This window comes from Momordica charantia (genome assembly GCF_013281855.1).
Source record: "Momordica charantia cultivar OHB3-1 chromosome 10 unlocalized genomic scaffold, Mcharantia_2.0 BLBB01000010.1, whole genome shotgun sequence".
NCBI lineage: Eukaryota > Viridiplantae > Streptophyta > Magnoliopsida > Cucurbitales > Cucurbitaceae > Momordica > Momordica charantia.
The window spans coordinates 13,533,583-13,550,550 of NW_028275158.1; the positions used below are offsets into that span (position 1 = coordinate 13,533,583).

At 36.7% G+C, this 16,968-nt stretch overlaps 1 long non-coding RNA gene across 6 annotated transcripts; it reads right to left on the minus strand.

Moving 5' to 3' along the window:
* Positions 1 to 1,179: 1,179 nt before the first annotated feature.
* LOC148208598 (uncharacterized) lies at positions 1,180 to 6,407 on the minus strand. 6 transcript variants are annotated; one of them, XR_015787675.1, is made up of 6 exons: positions 6,062 to 6,407; positions 5,773 to 5,958; positions 5,648 to 5,682; positions 3,465 to 3,594; positions 2,603 to 2,954; positions 1,180 to 2,488 (listed from the first exon to the last, which is right to left on the minus strand). It is a non-coding gene; the product is annotated as an uncharacterized LOC148208598 (long non-coding RNA). The 6 variants fall into 6 exon arrangements; XR_015787677.1 differs by having other exon boundaries at positions 2,603 to 2,968; XR_015787680.1 differs by having other exon boundaries at positions 1,180 to 1,928; positions 2,001 to 2,488; positions 2,603 to 3,594.
* Positions 6,408 to 16,968: the final 10,561 nt, after the last annotated feature.

Consider the following 16,968-nt stretch of genomic DNA (forward strand, 5'->3'; position numbering starts at 1 on the left):
TCTCTACTCTTGATATTGATCATCAAGGTAATCCGTTCTAAAACTTTTCCTTGGGTTGATTCCATACTTGTTTTCGGGGTTTTTGGGATTGAGTTCTATGGGTCTTGTTCGTTAGCAAGGTTCTTAGATCCAACTCTCAAGGGTTTCTTAACAAACAGTCCAAATATTCTTTTTAAATGAATCATATTCGTCTCAGAATGACTCCACAAGTCAAACCCCGTAACCTTAATCTCAAGTCAATATGCCATCAAACATTATTGTTTTGGAAATAAAAATTATTCTAAATCCTCTTTCTTTCTAAAGCATAAAACTTTTTACAAAACGATGGAATTTACACACTTCCATTTTGATTCAAAAATTTACATCAAGAAGACACGTGGACCGGCTACTAGCCCTTGAGGTTTTCCACTCACTAACATCGGCTTCCAACTATAGCTACTCATAGAAACTTTTTAGGTAGCAACCTGGCATAAAATAATGTCGACAATGGATTTCACGAAGTCACCTTAGTATGAAGGCTACTACCCTCCAAGATGCTAACACCACCCATTTAAAGATAAATGAGCGTCTACAATAGGACTTGCGAAAAGTAAGTGCATTTTCTTACTACTCGTCTTTTTTACCACTCTTGTCTTTCTCTCACTTTATTTTTTTCTTTTCCTCCACTCTTTTTTTTTCTCTCAAGACTTTATTTGACTCTTTTTTCATTTCTTTTTTCATATCTCTTTTTTTTTAATAAGACTCATTTTTTATTTCATTTTCTTTCTGTCTCTTTTTTCGAAACATAAATATTATGATCTTTCTGAAAACAAAAAGACACGCATTGTCCTCCCACACTTAAGGGAAATAGTGTCCTCACTAGGGAAGCAAATTTTGAGAGATGTAAAATTTTGGCACAAAAAATGCAATGACTTCCAAAGTAATGAAATAGTTTAGGTTTTAAAAAAAAAAATTAAGCAGAACACATTTATAGTAACAAAACAAAAGGTGGAAAATGAAATATGGCTTGATCATAATATTAAGGAATCTAACGTATTCATGCCCATAAGTATCTTCATCGACATGATACAAAAACAAAGAATAAAGGAGCTTTTCATTGACAATAGGAGCATTCTGAAAGTTTAGAAAAGATGTTATTGAATAAGCTAGGAACAAAATTATAGCTAGAGCAAGGGGGCATGCAAAGTTTAAACTTAAAAGCATTATGCATAAACAAGACTAACAAGCATTTTGTCACTAATAGTAGCCCACACAAACTATCCTAAAACTAAACCTAACAAAACAAACCCAGAAGCAAATTAAAAGCACAAAAGTAAACAAGGTAAGTATTAACATATGCAGTAGTAAAGCAAGGATTGAAATACTCCCCTAATCATATTCAAAAGAATCATTAGTAGAACAAACGACGGTAGAAGCGGTGGTCGGCGAGAAACTAAAGGGAAATCGTCCTTGAGCTCGTCTGGGATAAAAGATGGATCATCTTCATGAAGCTTCTTTAGATACTAACACGTAGCGTGTTGAGTAACCAAGAGAAGGTCATACTTGCGCACCAACTCATTATATTGTTCTTTTGTTACTACACCTCGATGTTTGGGATCCGCGGCGGTAGTGAGGAAGTCTTCCTCTCGAACTATCAAATATCCCTGAACTCTACTCATGGATGTGGTGAGCGTCTTAGGCATCACCACATCTTCGATATCGACTTTTACACCATCGTCACCCTGTTTTGCTTGATAGAGGAATCGTGTGAGGTAGGAATCGACCGGTTCTTGACCACATAATACCACACCGTGGCCTTCTCATGAATGTCAAGTGGTGTCAATGAAAGTTTCCCTTTTGCGAGACAGTCCATGTCTTTCGTGGCCTACATATGAGCTTTCGTGCTTCCTCCACTTCCTCGTCCGTCGGATGCACGATAATCTCATTACCTACTACATTAAACACATTCAGCAAACCTACGTGAGTATTAATAACTGCAGGAGAAATACTTACCAACTTACCCCTCACTCTCACAGAATCTCCTCGGTTTTGGTGAATCGCAGCCTAGAACTCTTTTACTAAGGATTTTGACACAAGTGTAGGAAGAATGAACAAAGATTCCCATCCTTGCTCCATAAGTGAGCGCTTCACATATTCCACGACGGGCTCCTGTTCCTTGTCAAATCCCTTTACAAGCAAGAGTTGTCAATCTTTAAAATCTCGTTTCTTAACTTTTATTAGGACCCTTTTTGCCCCTTGCTTGTGGCTGCTCGATTGCAACGGGCTTCGCTTCATCGGCCTTTACGGGTTGCTCTTCAGCCTCTCCAACTGGCATAGGCCTTTTGGCTTTATAGATGGACTGACACCAGCTAATTTTTAGGCTGCCAATTTTGCTACGGCAACCCTGGTGCGTGGCGTCGAAATTGCACCTAGCGCTTTTTTGGTCGTTTTTTTTCTCTTTCTTTTGTTTTCATCAATTCCGAAAAACATACCTCTTTCTCTGAGCTCTCTGCAACAACAACAAATTTTGGGTTAGAAGAATTTAAACTTGAAAGTGAAAGAGACAAACCTTAGAAGAAGGTGAGGATAGAAGAATTTAAACTTGAAAGTGAAAGAGACAAACCTTTAGAAGAAGGTGAGGATGGCTAGACTTCGTAGCCTCTTATGGGGCATCCTCAAGACCGGATGCTCCTTATTGGACTGGAGAAGGGTCTCCTCCTCATCTTAATGTTATTCATGTATTGGAATGCGTATATGAACTTCAACTTGTGAGATATCATTATTGCCACCCTCTTCCTCGAACTTTCCTCCATGAACTTATTGGAGCAAATCTTCAAGAATCTCATCCTCTTTGATGGAATCTATTCTCTCCTGGACATCCATGCTATTTCCATCATCATCCGATGGGTTTTCTCTCGTCGCGTCATCCACCATCGCTATAATTTCGGCGATTTTTTACCTCGTCTTTTCCCGTTCTGCATCATAAAAACTAAAGACTTTTTAGTAACATTGAGATATATAAAGTTTGGAGATAAAATAGCTTGAAATTGTGACTGGTGGAGTGCTCTCCAACATTGTGCTTGGCACAATTTCCTAGTGAATTTCAATAGTGCCCGAATCTGAGTGTTCCAACGTGTAACACCCAGGATGTTATATACCATCCTAGGTAATGCTAAATAATCAACCTGTCTAGCCTTAACTCTAAACACGAGATAACCAACTCCCTGGAAATAATTTAAATAAAATAAAGCTTCGACTCCCATAATTCCACCAAAAATATCAATTTTATAAACTGTCGAAACTTCGCTCTCTGTGGGCAATAAAAAAAACAAACATCTCATACCCGCCCCAGTGGCTAAATTCTTAAATAAATAAAACAATCGTACACCTAAACTCCAACGACACCAGTGACACGTTTAACAATAACATCCATTAAAAAATAAAAGTAGTTCTAAAGAAAACAAAATCACTCCTCGGGTCCACACCTAGCCATAAAATAAATCCCAACGCTACTCATACCCAACGACCCTTCCCTCTATCCTCACTAACTCGACTAGTGATCCATCCTCGGTCAAGCCCTCTCCACGTCATCACCGCGGTCGACCCTGTTCCCACCTGAAAACAAATAAGGATAAAAAGAGGGGTGAGTACATAAGGTACTCCGTAAGCAGCCCTTCCTAACTAACACAAAAATCATGCTCACAGTCACGAGATATAAAATAAAACGATAGCAAGACAATTAAATAGACAGCGAGAGATAAAAAAAACAATAACTTGACATTTACATACAACAACCATGCGTCGGAACTACCAAGACTACAACCAATGATTCGCTAGCTGATAAGAAAACAATACCCAATTGGATCTAAGAACCCTTATGGTTATGCAAACCCCTAGATCACAAATTCTAAAACCCCCAAATCGAGATGATGTCAACCCAAGGAAGAAGTTAGAACGGATTTACCTTGATGATCAATATCAAGAGTAGAGAAAACTTGTTTCTAAACTCAAGATTCGAACCACTCCACAAGATAGCTTGATCAAGGCTACTTGAATGATTCTAGCATGCAATTCTAAAACACAAGAAATGCAAAGGAAAAGCTCATGGCTCAATAAGCTTAAATTTCATTATCTCAAAACTCAAATCTCAAATCTCAAATCTGTCTTTTTTTCCAAGGGAACAAGCTAGGCTATTTATAGCCTCCAAAACAACCCTTCAAGTAACCTAAAATAATTGTAAAGGTTGTAACTCCCTACTACATCAATACCATAACCACCACTAACACAAATAAAACTTAAAACACATAAATGCAAAGTTTTAAAACTCAAAAAAACAATTAAACATGCTTTAAATCCGAGAATGAAACTCCTCCACCATAAACCAAGAGTTTGTAACCCTTCAAGAGTGAATGAATTGGAGTTTGAACTACTTTCAAGTACTTTGAAGTCTTGTTCATTTAATGCATCTTGAGTTCAACTTAGACTTCCATTAATGCAACTTGAGTTTGTAGTAAATGAAGTTGGACTTGTTCTTGACTTCATTCAATGCCACTTGAGGTTGCCATAAATGACACTAGAGTGCATTTAATGCAACTCCAATTTGTTGTCAACTTGGACATAGGATTCTCCAACAACTTCCTTTAACTCTTTGAAGACTAAGACACTTTGGTTCATATCACTAGCCCTTGTCCCACAGTACTAAACCTCCCTCTACACCCCCCTGTGATACTCCCCGTTTAACTTCTCGAGGCATGACGGCTCTTGACATTTATTCCCAAGATACCGCCCCCCTCTCCTTTTACAGTACTTGATGTTCGACCTTGCCATTTATTCCCAAGGCCTAGCACCACTACTTCGCAAGCACCACTCTACTTTAGTCCTTCAAGCCTAACTCCTCGAGTCACATTGACCCTTGACATTTATCCCCATGGTCTCAATACTCCTCTACAGAAACTTGATGTTCGGCCTTGCCATTTATTCCCAAGGCCTGAACTGTGCATCGGTCCTTGCCGTTTATCCCCAAGGTACCGATGACTTCCCAGCGTATTGGTCCTTGACATTTCTCCCCAAGACCCCAATACTCATTTACAGAAATTTGACGTTCGGCCTTGTCATTTATTCCCTAGGCAACTACTCAAGGCTTTGAACCCCCAAGCGATTTATATGCATTTTCAGATCAGACCACCCATAGTTTAACGGACTGCCAACCCGTCCCTTCACCCTTCACCCTACACCACTTCACTAGCCCTCCCAAGACCACCTACAAGTATATTTCCCACATTCCAATTCACTGCATAGTTCACAAGCATGCTTTTCTTTGTAATAAACAAGTCACCACCCAACAGCTCACAACTAAAACAATATAAACTAATTATCAGTTTAACAACGCGAGCATTTCATTTACAACATGTTTGCAAAACGTCATGAGCCAGTTACTTTTAACCACAACAATTCAGAATCTACTAGTCACCTCCAACAATAAGAATAGAAAGCATGTTTCCCCATAAGTGTTCAATAGTAGAAAGACGGCAACAAAATCACTAGAAGTTCACAAATCAAAACTAACAATTCCTACATGCTCAATTAAATTATTTTAGCTAAAAATCAGCATCAAAACCATTCCGTTAACGCTAAATAACGCACGCACTCGCCCCCTGGTGCTACTTACACAACCACGTCATTAAGTTTGCGTCGAACTCACACCTAAGCACAAAAACAGAAAAAATACAGCAATATAAATATACTGTTCAGCCTTCGAAAACAACTCTAAGAGGGTTTAAAGGGTCTCATTACCGCAAAACGACTTCGTGTAGGTGTGGGTAAATTAGATCTAGCTTGCAAAGGGGTAGGTAGCGTAAATCGGGCTTCGAACGGATGAAGATAATCACCGGACACCACCCAAAACACTGCTGTCCATGTTTTTACAGCAGCGAAAAACGCCCAAAATGACCTCCAACGGCTTCGATTTGATGTCCGTTACTACAAAACAAATTCGCTTAGGTGTGGGTATTCCAAATCGATTTCGTTTAGGTGTGGGTAATCCAAATCTAACTTCGAACAAGGGTGGGTCAAAGAAAATTACCGGGCTTCCCGGATCTAAGCTATTCAAGTCGTTGGAGTTTGTCGGATCAAGGGAAAACACCGTGAACAACCACCACGCGCCGCTGCCGCCACACCTGCTGCTGCCCGAGACCACGCGCCGCCGCCTGCTGCTGCCCGACGCCCGAGCCAGCTGCTGCCCGATGCCGCCTACTGCTGCCCGAGCCCGACGCTGCTGCTGCCGTGCTACTGTCCCGACGCCGCACTTGCTGCTCCGATGCCGCCGCTGTTCGTCACGTCGCCTGAACGGAGCTGCTCGCCGGAGAAGAAGAATCCGAGTGGGGTGGCCGGCGGCTTCAACAAGAGAGGGAAAGGGAGGAAGAAGAAGAGGAAAAGAACAAGGGCTAGGGTTATTTGTTTTAAACATTTAACTCCTTTGGGCTTGGGTTCTTTTCCTTTTGTTTAAGGCCCACTTACCCAACCCCTCCTTGTTAAAACAAGCCAATAATATAATTTCGTAATTGGCCCAATGGCCCAAAACAAGTGTCACATAGCGGAATCCGTACTAAACCATAATTTGATAAATAACTACACGCGACTAACTCACCAGTAATTCTGTAACAATACACAATAGCCGAGATGCCACACTTAAATTAAATGAAGATAGCTGATGAATCAAACAACATAAAATTAAATAAATAAATAAATAAATAAATCTATTTTGTTACAAAAATTTCCCGGAACTCGAGGCAAGCTAACCTGAATAACGCGGGGCGTTACACAACGGCTCTGTATCGTGCTCAGACTGCACTGTTCTGCCTCTTCCATGCCCAGATTGACAGTAATTGAGGGAAGGGTTGGGATAGATGAGTCTAAAGGCTCGCATATGGGGTTGGTTAAGTGATTTCAAACCTAGGGCAATTTTTCATTTCATCTAACACAGTTTATATTTCTTCACTCAATCTTCTTGTATTTTCCATAGATTTTTGTCATCTTTTATTCAATTATGCTATACGATCACATAAATCCTCATGGCCTTTAATTCTTGTCTACCCTTTTCACGATCAACACCCTCACTTTCCTATCCATATTACCTTGTAAATTCCTATTTTTAGAATTTTTACTACGTATGGATGGATTCTTTCTTAGGTATACTCTACTGGCCTCTTATAGTTTCTTTCTTTGTTCCTTATGATTGAAATTACATTTCGTCTGGGTATTTGCGGAGGCTCAAGAGGGATTAATGATATGAACCAAGGAGCTACCTTTGTTATGCCTTATGGACCGATTACAAGATCGAGAGCTAGGAAACTTCAACAAGCTTTGCTACTTCGTGTCCAAGCGTTCTTGAACTCGACAAGAGAAAAAAAGGAAGATGTGCAAGAAGTTGGAACTATGCACTTCAATTTGGTGCAAGTTATGCATTTTTAAGTGTTTTTAAGGCAAGTCAAAGTCCACTTGGTCAAGGTCAAAGTCAACTCCATCATGACAAGTCAAAGTCAACTCATTCAATTCAAAAACCAAGTCAAACACTCACATCCCTCATTATGGACGAGATTGCACTTATTTTGGTTGGCTTTCCATGTTCTTAACCTTTTCATTTGCTTGTCTTTTCATTTCTTGTAAGTTATTTCTTCTCATTTACAAGTCTTTTCATTTCTTGTAAGTTACAAGTCTTTTCATTTGCTTAAGACTTTTCATATGGCTTGCTAGGATGGCTATATATAGCCTTGAGATGTCTTGTTTTAAACACAAAATTGGAAGTTGAATGAAAAGTGAGTTTTCTCATTAGCTTGGTTGAGAGATTTATCTCTCATTTCTTGTGCAATTTCTTGTGTCTTTAGAATTTGCATGTTAGGATCATTCAAGCGGTGTTGATCATACATCTTGTGGAGTGATTCGAATCACGAGTTTAGAAACAAGTTTTCTCTACTCTTGATATTGATCATCAAGGTAATCCGTTCTAAAACTTTTCCTTGGGTTGATTCCATACTTGTTTTCGGGGTTTTTGGGATTGAGTTCTATGGGTCTTGTTCGTTAGCAAGGTTCTTAGATCCAACTCTCAAGGGTTTCTTAACAATTAAACCTAGTGGAGTAGGTGGTGGCAGCACAATCTTCCCCTTCCGCTTCTCTTTGTCGCACGGTTTGGATGAAGAACAGCCATCCATGGTGTTAAGAAACCCTTGAGAGTTGGATCTAAGAACCTTGCTAACGAACAAGACCCATAGAACTCAATCCCAAAAACCCCGAAAACAAGTATGGAATCAACCCAAGGAAAAGTTTTAGAACGGATTACCTTGATGATCAATATCAAGAGTAGAGAAAACTTGTTTCTAAACTCGTGATTCGAATCACTCCACAAGAGGTATGATCAACACCGCTTGAATGATCCTAAGATGCAAATTCTAAAGACACAAGAAATTGCACAAGAAATGGGAGATAAATCTCTCAACCAAGCTAATGAGAAAACTCACTTTTCATTCAACTTCAAATTGTGTTACAACAAGACATCTCAAGGCTATATATAGCCATCCTAACAAGCCATATGAAAAGTCTTAAGCAAATGAAAAGACTTGTAACTTACAAGAAATGAAAAGACTTGTAAATGAAAAGACATAACTTACGAGAAATGAAAAGACAAGCAAATGAAAAGGTTAAGAACATGGAAAGCCAACCAAAATAATTGCAATCCCGTCCATAATGAGGGATGTGAGTGTTTGACTTGGTTTTTGAATTGAATGAGTTGACTTTGACTTGTCTTGATGGAGTTGACTTTGACCTTGACCAAGTGGACTTTAACTTGCCATAAAAACACTTAAAAATGCATAACTTGCACCAAATTGAAGTGCATAGTTCTAACTTCTTGCACATCTTCCTTTATTTCTCTTGTCGAGTTCAAGAACGCTTGGACACGAAGTAGCAAAGCTTGTTGAAGTTTCCTAGCTCTCGATCTTGTAATCGGTCCATGAGGCATAACAACGGTAGCTCCTTGGTTCATATCACATGGGTTTCAGTTTTTATCGCAAAACAAAATACAAAAATCTCTCAAATCTAACCTAATGTTGCCAAAAATAAGAGGTGGATGATAGATTTTAGGAATCTTTGAAGATTTTATGGAAAAATTTTGAATGGGAGTTGAGTATTGAGAGGAGAAAATGCCAAACAAGGAAGGGATTTAGGGCTTGTTTTAATTTGAATTCAACAAGGGTTTAATAAATGGGCATTTATATATTTTGATTAGCCCAAAGTCCATTTAAAATTAAACAAAAAATAAGCCCAAAAAGTTGTTGAAATTCTTTTAAATTCTGGCTTAATATGCGCTTTGCGCAATTTTGGATGCATCAAAATCTCAGCCGTGCAAAATTTAATCGACAAAAAAAAATAGATTTGAAATCTATACAAAAAAAAACTAACTAATGTTATAAAAATTCCACAAAAATATTTCACAAAAAACCCTCAACAAGGTAATCAAGACTCGTGATTTCTCATGATTAGGCATGCTTAACAAAACTAACAGATTCAAGAGCAGCAAACAAGGCATGAAGTAAGATAAAGAGCATAGGGTCCACGAAATGTCAATGCTTATGTGACTATAACTTGTAAGACTACGAATGAAATATGTTATCCACAAATCATCTCAGCATGCTGTCCAATTGAAGCAAATACTTTTACCTATAAAAGAACATGACTAAGCACACATGAACAAAACAACATGTTGTCAACAACGAAACAAGGGTTAGAAAACTCCCTCGATTAAGTGGATGAGAAAAAAAATGGCAACCAAGTGACGTTTTCTATGGACATATATTTAAGTCTTGTTTTGTTCCTTTTTATGGAAGAATGCTCGCTGCTCTTTGTCTTATACCATGCTTATTTTCTTGGGAACTTCCATCTTATGCTAAGAAAATAAAATTATTAAAATGTTCTAAAAATAAAAAAAATTGAAAAGAAAACAAGCATGAAACTAATGTACAAACTTCCCTTATATTGATTTGACTTTAAAGAACGTTGGAGGTTTTCAACTTTCACTCATTTCCTCAAGCTCATTTGATCTCTCTTCTACTACTGCCATGTCACAGTTTCGCTTCTTTAAAGCACAATATGCTTGAAGGTTCAGCTTAAAGGGTAAGTGATTTACTTGTATGAACTTGTTTTTGAAAATTGGATTTTGGGGTGCAAATTTAACGTAGAATCCTTCATCTGAACCTACCTCATCTTTTCCTATTTCTTCCTCTACTTGATCTTTGAAAAGTTTGGTCAGCTCTCCCTTCTTTATGACTTGTTTTGTCTCCAAATAATGTCTAGGGAAAAGGAAAAGTAATACAATATTAAGAGGTGATGCATTTAGGTCTACTGCAACCTTATGCTCGATTACCTCTACATGTTGCTATTGTTCAACTTCCTTATTATTTCCTACCTTGTTCATCGCATCAAGGGCTAGCGAATCTCATTGTTCAGTAGGAGCTCAGGTTCATCATATTCAAGCTCGCTCCATACATTGATTGCTTCACCTTGCTCTTTTCATTTGTTAAGAAAACCTACTAGTGGACTATTCCTCAACTCATCAGCCAATTGCTCTTTTTGAACTTGCAAGTTGCATACTACTGTATCATTTCTAGTCATAAAATCTATCATCGCCTCTTCAAGGCTAGAAATTTATGACAATTGTACTGCTCTTGCATCCATGATTATTCGTACTTCTGTTGAGGCTATGTCGGGAATTCTGGTGGTAATGCATGTTCATGTGGATGGATACTTTCAGGTTGATGCTCTCCCCACAAGAAACTCGATGATCCCTCAAATCTTGGTTGTATGGATTTGAATAAGGGTTTAAATCTTGTTGGTTCCCTTGTTGACCTAGATTGTAAAAAGATGAAGGATTATATGGACAGTATTCAACTGAATGACGACTATCACCACAATATATAAACAACATAATTTATTAATAGGAGCTATGGGCATGCTACTTCCCATTGGTAGATTATACATCATTTGTGCATCCATCTCAAACACTTCTGCTGGTTTCTTGGTTCAATACAAGTAACATCTCCTACTTTTTTATCATCATTTTTCAATTTTTCTTCTTGATCTCTATTCTCACCTCAACCTCCTTAGGGACTCCTGCAAGAACGTCTTAGTACTCACATAAAAATTAGCCCTTTCAGGTTAGATATGACAATTAAATTCGAAGAACAGAGGTGTGCAACAGTCATAACATGAAACACTTCACTTAAAAAGAAAATGATTTTGAAAATAAGTCTCCGATAATGGCACCAAAAACTTGTTGGGACTTTCTCACCTTAAAAGATAAGAGACACGTGCAAGCATACACGGTTACAAGTAATACAAGGAAGTAATTCCAAGGTCGAATCCTCAAGGACTTGTGCTATCAAAATCAATTAATGAAGTGAAATGGTTCAAGATGCACTTGATGTTTATGGAAAAAATGTTGACAAAAGTTGCTGTTTGTGGTTGCAAATGTCAAGCTTTTTATATAAAACACAACCTCTCTACTTCCTACCTTTGTTTTGATAGATTATATGGAACGTACACACTCTTGGGAAAAAGCGCTAGCTACTATCTGGTTATGTGTGATTCTAATCATAGAATGTATTTATCTACTCATTTGCATTTATGGGTCAGGGGGCCTATGTCTAAGACCATGGTTTATGCGCTTATGTCTAAGTCACATCTCATATTGGTTTCTTATTATTTTACCTAACCTAACTTTCTCAGAGTTGGGCTTTGGTGCATAAATCAGTTTTCCAGTGACCACGTGCAAAAAATACGTAAAGAGAAGTTGCTAGCACTTTTTCCCAAGAGTGTGTTAAAATCAGTGACCTAACCTAACTTTCTAGGCATTTTCCTGATCGTGTTAAAATTAAATCATTTTGACTAAGGTATTCCACAAAGAGGTTGAAAACTAAAATAGTGCATAATTGAAGGAAAGAAATTGCACAAGAACATACGAGAAATAATTTCCATTGAATTAAAATAAATAATAATGACATACAAGGAGTTCTACCTTAACCTTCTTCTCTTTCGAGCTTGAAGAAAGTTTAAACTCGCTTAATTAATAACTTTAAAGGAACATAAAAAATGAAGAGCAATAGAAAAAACTTGAATTAAAAGTAAAGAACACCTAGAGTTTCAAAAATACAAGTAAAGAACAATGGAAAAAATAACTACAACGATCTCTAAGCTAGAAAACGAAAACTACAACTGAGAGTGAATGAAATTGAAAGCAAATGGGATGATGAACTGTTGGGGAGGAAGGCTCCCTTAAATAGGACTCCAAAGTGGTTGAACTCACCAACAAAATAGGAGAAAATGCGTTTGAAATCTTCTAAACAAACTCAAATTGACTTGGACTGGGTTGTTTTCGATCCATCTAACCACTTGTCAATTGACTCTCGTGCCCTCCACAAGTGAAACGCTCATTTTGAGAGATTTTACAGAATTGCGTCAGGCACAATTTTCCTACACAAGGAGAAACTCTAAATTTCTTCCAACTTTAACCATGTTTTTCTTCCATTTTTCTCAAGGTACACTATATTGCAAATTATCTAGAAACATTCTTCGTATATAATATTTTAAGAATATATAAACACTTTTAATTACAAATGAAGGAAAAGGGTTTGTTGTCAAACATGCCCCGATAGTCATGTTTCTGCAACAAAATCTCAACCGTAACTAACACGACCCGTCCCAAAACACCTACTAGTCCTAGAACGAGTTGCTCCGACCACAGACCCCAACTAACTATTAAGTCTATGGTCAACTTCTTCTTATCTTTGACCTGAACTTTGACTAACAAACCCTGAATGAATGCACGATAAAAAAATATAATAATCTTAATAGAACAACCATTCTTACATCTATTCTATACATTTTGTTTTATCAAAAGGGTGTAACAGTTTTACAACAACTACATGTACGTACAAAGTGATATGCAAATCGTCAACTACTATAGGTGACAGAAGTTGAACTAAATTCTTCTTGAAACTCAAATACTCAAGTACAGCCTGGGGGAAAAAACAAAACATAAACAGTGAGCTGGGAAGCTTAGTGAGTGGTAAGTTAATAAGAAAATAACTTCGTCACCTTTCTTTCATAAACAATTGAAATTCAGTTCTCAAAGCAAACTTCATAAAACTGAAGTAACAAATATTCCCATTTAAATTCCATAAAACTTGAGCAATTAAAAACTCAGTAAACTTTCTCAAGATCAAACTTGTAGCAACAATTTTCTTTTTTAGGCAAACTGAAAAGACATCGCTCCCAAGTTAAGGATTCAGACCAGGATTCGGAATCCAGATTGGCCCTAATCGCCCCGGCATTCCCCTGCATCCTATTACGCCAACTTCTCAACCTGCTCTAAACACGTGGAGTCGAATGGTCCCCAAGACATTCTATTTCTGAGTATACTATAGAAACACATTCATATATCATACGGGTAATCACCTGGATACAACATCATGGTGGTTTGAAAACTATTCTCATAAACTATTCTAAAATTCTTCTTTCTTCTTTCTAACAACTTTTCTTTTTTTCGAAAATCATTTCGAAAATCTTTCTTTCTAATAACATTTCATGAAATTCTAATATCATTTTCTGAAATCTCTTTCTAAATAACATTTCATAACGTTCTCGAATATTTCTTTGAAAGCATAAAACATTTCTAAATTCTAAGAAACATTTCTAATTTCTCGAACAAACATATGTTCTTTCAGTCTCAGTAGAAATGCTAAATCATACGTAATATATATAATTTCTCAAAAATTCTATATCAATAGATATCCAAAAACCTTTAATAAAATAACCACTCACAAATTCCAATAATAATATTCAAAACGTTTAATAAAGTAGCCACTCACAAATCCTTTAAACTCGGTCGTCCTTTGCTCCAATTTCTGCCCGACCTGAAATATCGATTTAATACCAAATTATTGCACTTAGTTCCAACATAAACTAATTCCAAACTTTTAACCACAATATCATAAATCAATATCCAAATTCACCACCTCATTCTCTCTCTTCATTTAAAACCATCAATTCTTCTATTTCATATCACCTTACACATGTGGGACCCACAAACACAATTCACTTTGTCCTCCCCCCAACTTCACACCATTACACTTTTTTCTTTTCCTTTTAATTTCTTATTTAATTTTATTCAAATTATCTTTCTCTCTCTTCCTTCTTCTCCATCTTCTTCCTCCTTCTCCCTTAACTCAAAACCCACGGCCATGTCTTCTTTCCTTTCCTTCTTCTGCAACTTCTCCCCTTCCTTTTCAATTTTTTATTTCCTTTCTCTTCCCTGTTTTTCTTTTTATTTTTCTCAACCAAGGAACCTCATTCCACTTGACTTCTATTACATCTTCAGTTTCCTTTTGAAAACCTATAAGCTTAATTTCATTTTTCATCTTTCACTATCCACGGCCCCAACAAGCTCTTGTTCATAATTCTACCACACAACTTAGAAGTAAAACATTGATTATTAAATAACAAATCTGATATCAACAACTCTTCTAACAAAATTCTTGAACATATAAGATATTGGAGAAAAACCCATAACTAAGCTTTCAATTTCCACCTTTTCTAGTTCTTGTTTCACAAATTCCACAATCTCAAACACATTGACTTACCAATTTCGCTTCTCTCTTAAACAAAATCTCACCCACAGACTAAACTCTCCTCTGTTATTCGTTTTCCTTTTCTTCTATTTTCCTTGCTCCCTCCTCTTTTCAGTTCTTTTCTTTTTTTTTTCTTCTCATTCGTCTCTCTCTCCCTCTTCTTTTCTTTTCTGTTTTCTTTTTCCTTTCTAACTTATTTTTTTTCTTTTTCCAAAACACATGTCACACACATGTCTTCTCAACAAAATAATTCCTAAACTTCTCTTTTTTTTTTCTTTTTCTAATAAAAGCCAAATGACCAATCTATCCTTCGAATTTTTAACTTAAAAAAAAATTCCAATTTTCTCTTTCTTTCTTATTTTTTCTTCTCCCTTCGTATCACGAAATGACGATCATGTCCTTAGAAAATATTACCCCGTTTTTTAGAATTTCATCCTCGAAATTCAACCACAACTACCAAGAAAGCAACTGAGGTTACTGAACACTGATCTTCACTTTTTCAGACGGTCTCTTTCATTACTTGGTTTCTTCTCAAAACTTAATCCAATGGAATAATCTTATTCTGTAATACCTTTCTTTCCCCATCTAAAATTTGTACCAGCTTTTTCTCAAAACACATATTGATCTAGTTTAATTGTTCTTAATTGCAACTCAAGAATCTTCGACTAGTCTGACGTTTACTCAAGCACACAAACACATGGAACACATCACTAATTCTGAAAAACTTTTCTAGCACGACACAATTTATATTCTACAAATCCAACATGCTCAAGAATTTCTTATGAATCTATAAACCTCGAGTTATGCTTTTCCTTTTCTACCAAAACTCAATACATCCTTCCCAGGTGACTATCGAGTAAAACATTCTCACTATCACAACTTCGATATCTTCCTAAAACTTAACAATATACTCCTGTCGATCCTTTGCCATATTCAACTTTTCCTGACCCGTCTTACTTTTTTTTCATACTAACAATAAAATTTCTTAATCTCATTAACTTTCTTTCTTCAATTTTATCCCAAGAAATCAAACTTCAACACTTTCTTTTTCATACCGGCCTACCAATTAATCCACCCAACAGAGACAAACTAATTACTAGGCAAAACTTCTGAAAAACTCTGCTGCTTACTTAGAGCACCAATACAACAATGACCTTTTCTCAACAAATATACCCCTTATCAATTAATTCTTATAGCTCTGTTCTCATTTTTCTTACCTTCTTGGAGCCATAACCATAAAACTGCTCTTATTCCACATCTATCTCAACCTCATCTTGTATCAATTAATTCTTTCTCTTTCTTTATCTTTTGCCTCCCATTAGTACCCTGAGTTTCAAATTCTTAAAACAAACATATTTTGTCACCTAGATACATGACATTCTATGTGATGCAATGCATATCACACGTTCTTTGAACAACTGTAATGCATAAACTTCTCATCTAATTCAGGATCTTTATCCTCTGATACCAAACTGACACGACCCGTCCCAAAACACCTACTAGTCCTATGACGAGTTGCCCCAACCATAGACCCCGACTAACTATGCAGTCAATGGTCAACTTCTTATCTTTGACCTGAACTTTGACTAACAAACCCTGAATGGATGCACGATAAAAAAAATATAATAATCTTAACAGAACAACCATTCTTACATTCATTCTATACATTCTGCTTTATCAAAAGGGTGCTAACAATTTTACAACAACTACATGTACGTACAAAGTGATATGCAAATCCTCAACTACTCTGGGTGGCAGAAGCTGAACTAAATTCTTCTTGAAACTCAGAAACTCAGATACTCAAGTACAGCATGGGGGGGGGGGGACAAAACATAAACAGTGAGCTGGGAAGCTCAGTGAGTGGTAAGTTAATAAGAAAATAACTTCGTCAACTTTCTTTCATAAACAACTGAAATTCAATTCTCAAAACAAACTTCATAAAACTGAAGTAACAAACATTCTCATTTAAATTTCATAAAACTTGATCAATTAAAAACTCAGTAAACTTTCTCAAGATCAAACTTGTAAGAACAATTTTCTTTTCTAGGCAAACTGAAAAGACAACTGTAACGCCCCGCGTTACTCAGGTTAGATTTAATCTGGACTCTCGAGGTTCTACCCGAAATTAATTAAATTTATATCGGCATAACTTATTTTATTTTGTTTTATTCTTACTATATTTTATTTTGGATCATTGAGTAGTCATAACGATTTACAATTAAAACATATGAGAGATTCTAGTTCTTTAAACCTTTGGGCCATGTGTTAGAATTTAGAATTTGGGCCTTTTTCTTTAAGTCCAAACAAAAGGGAA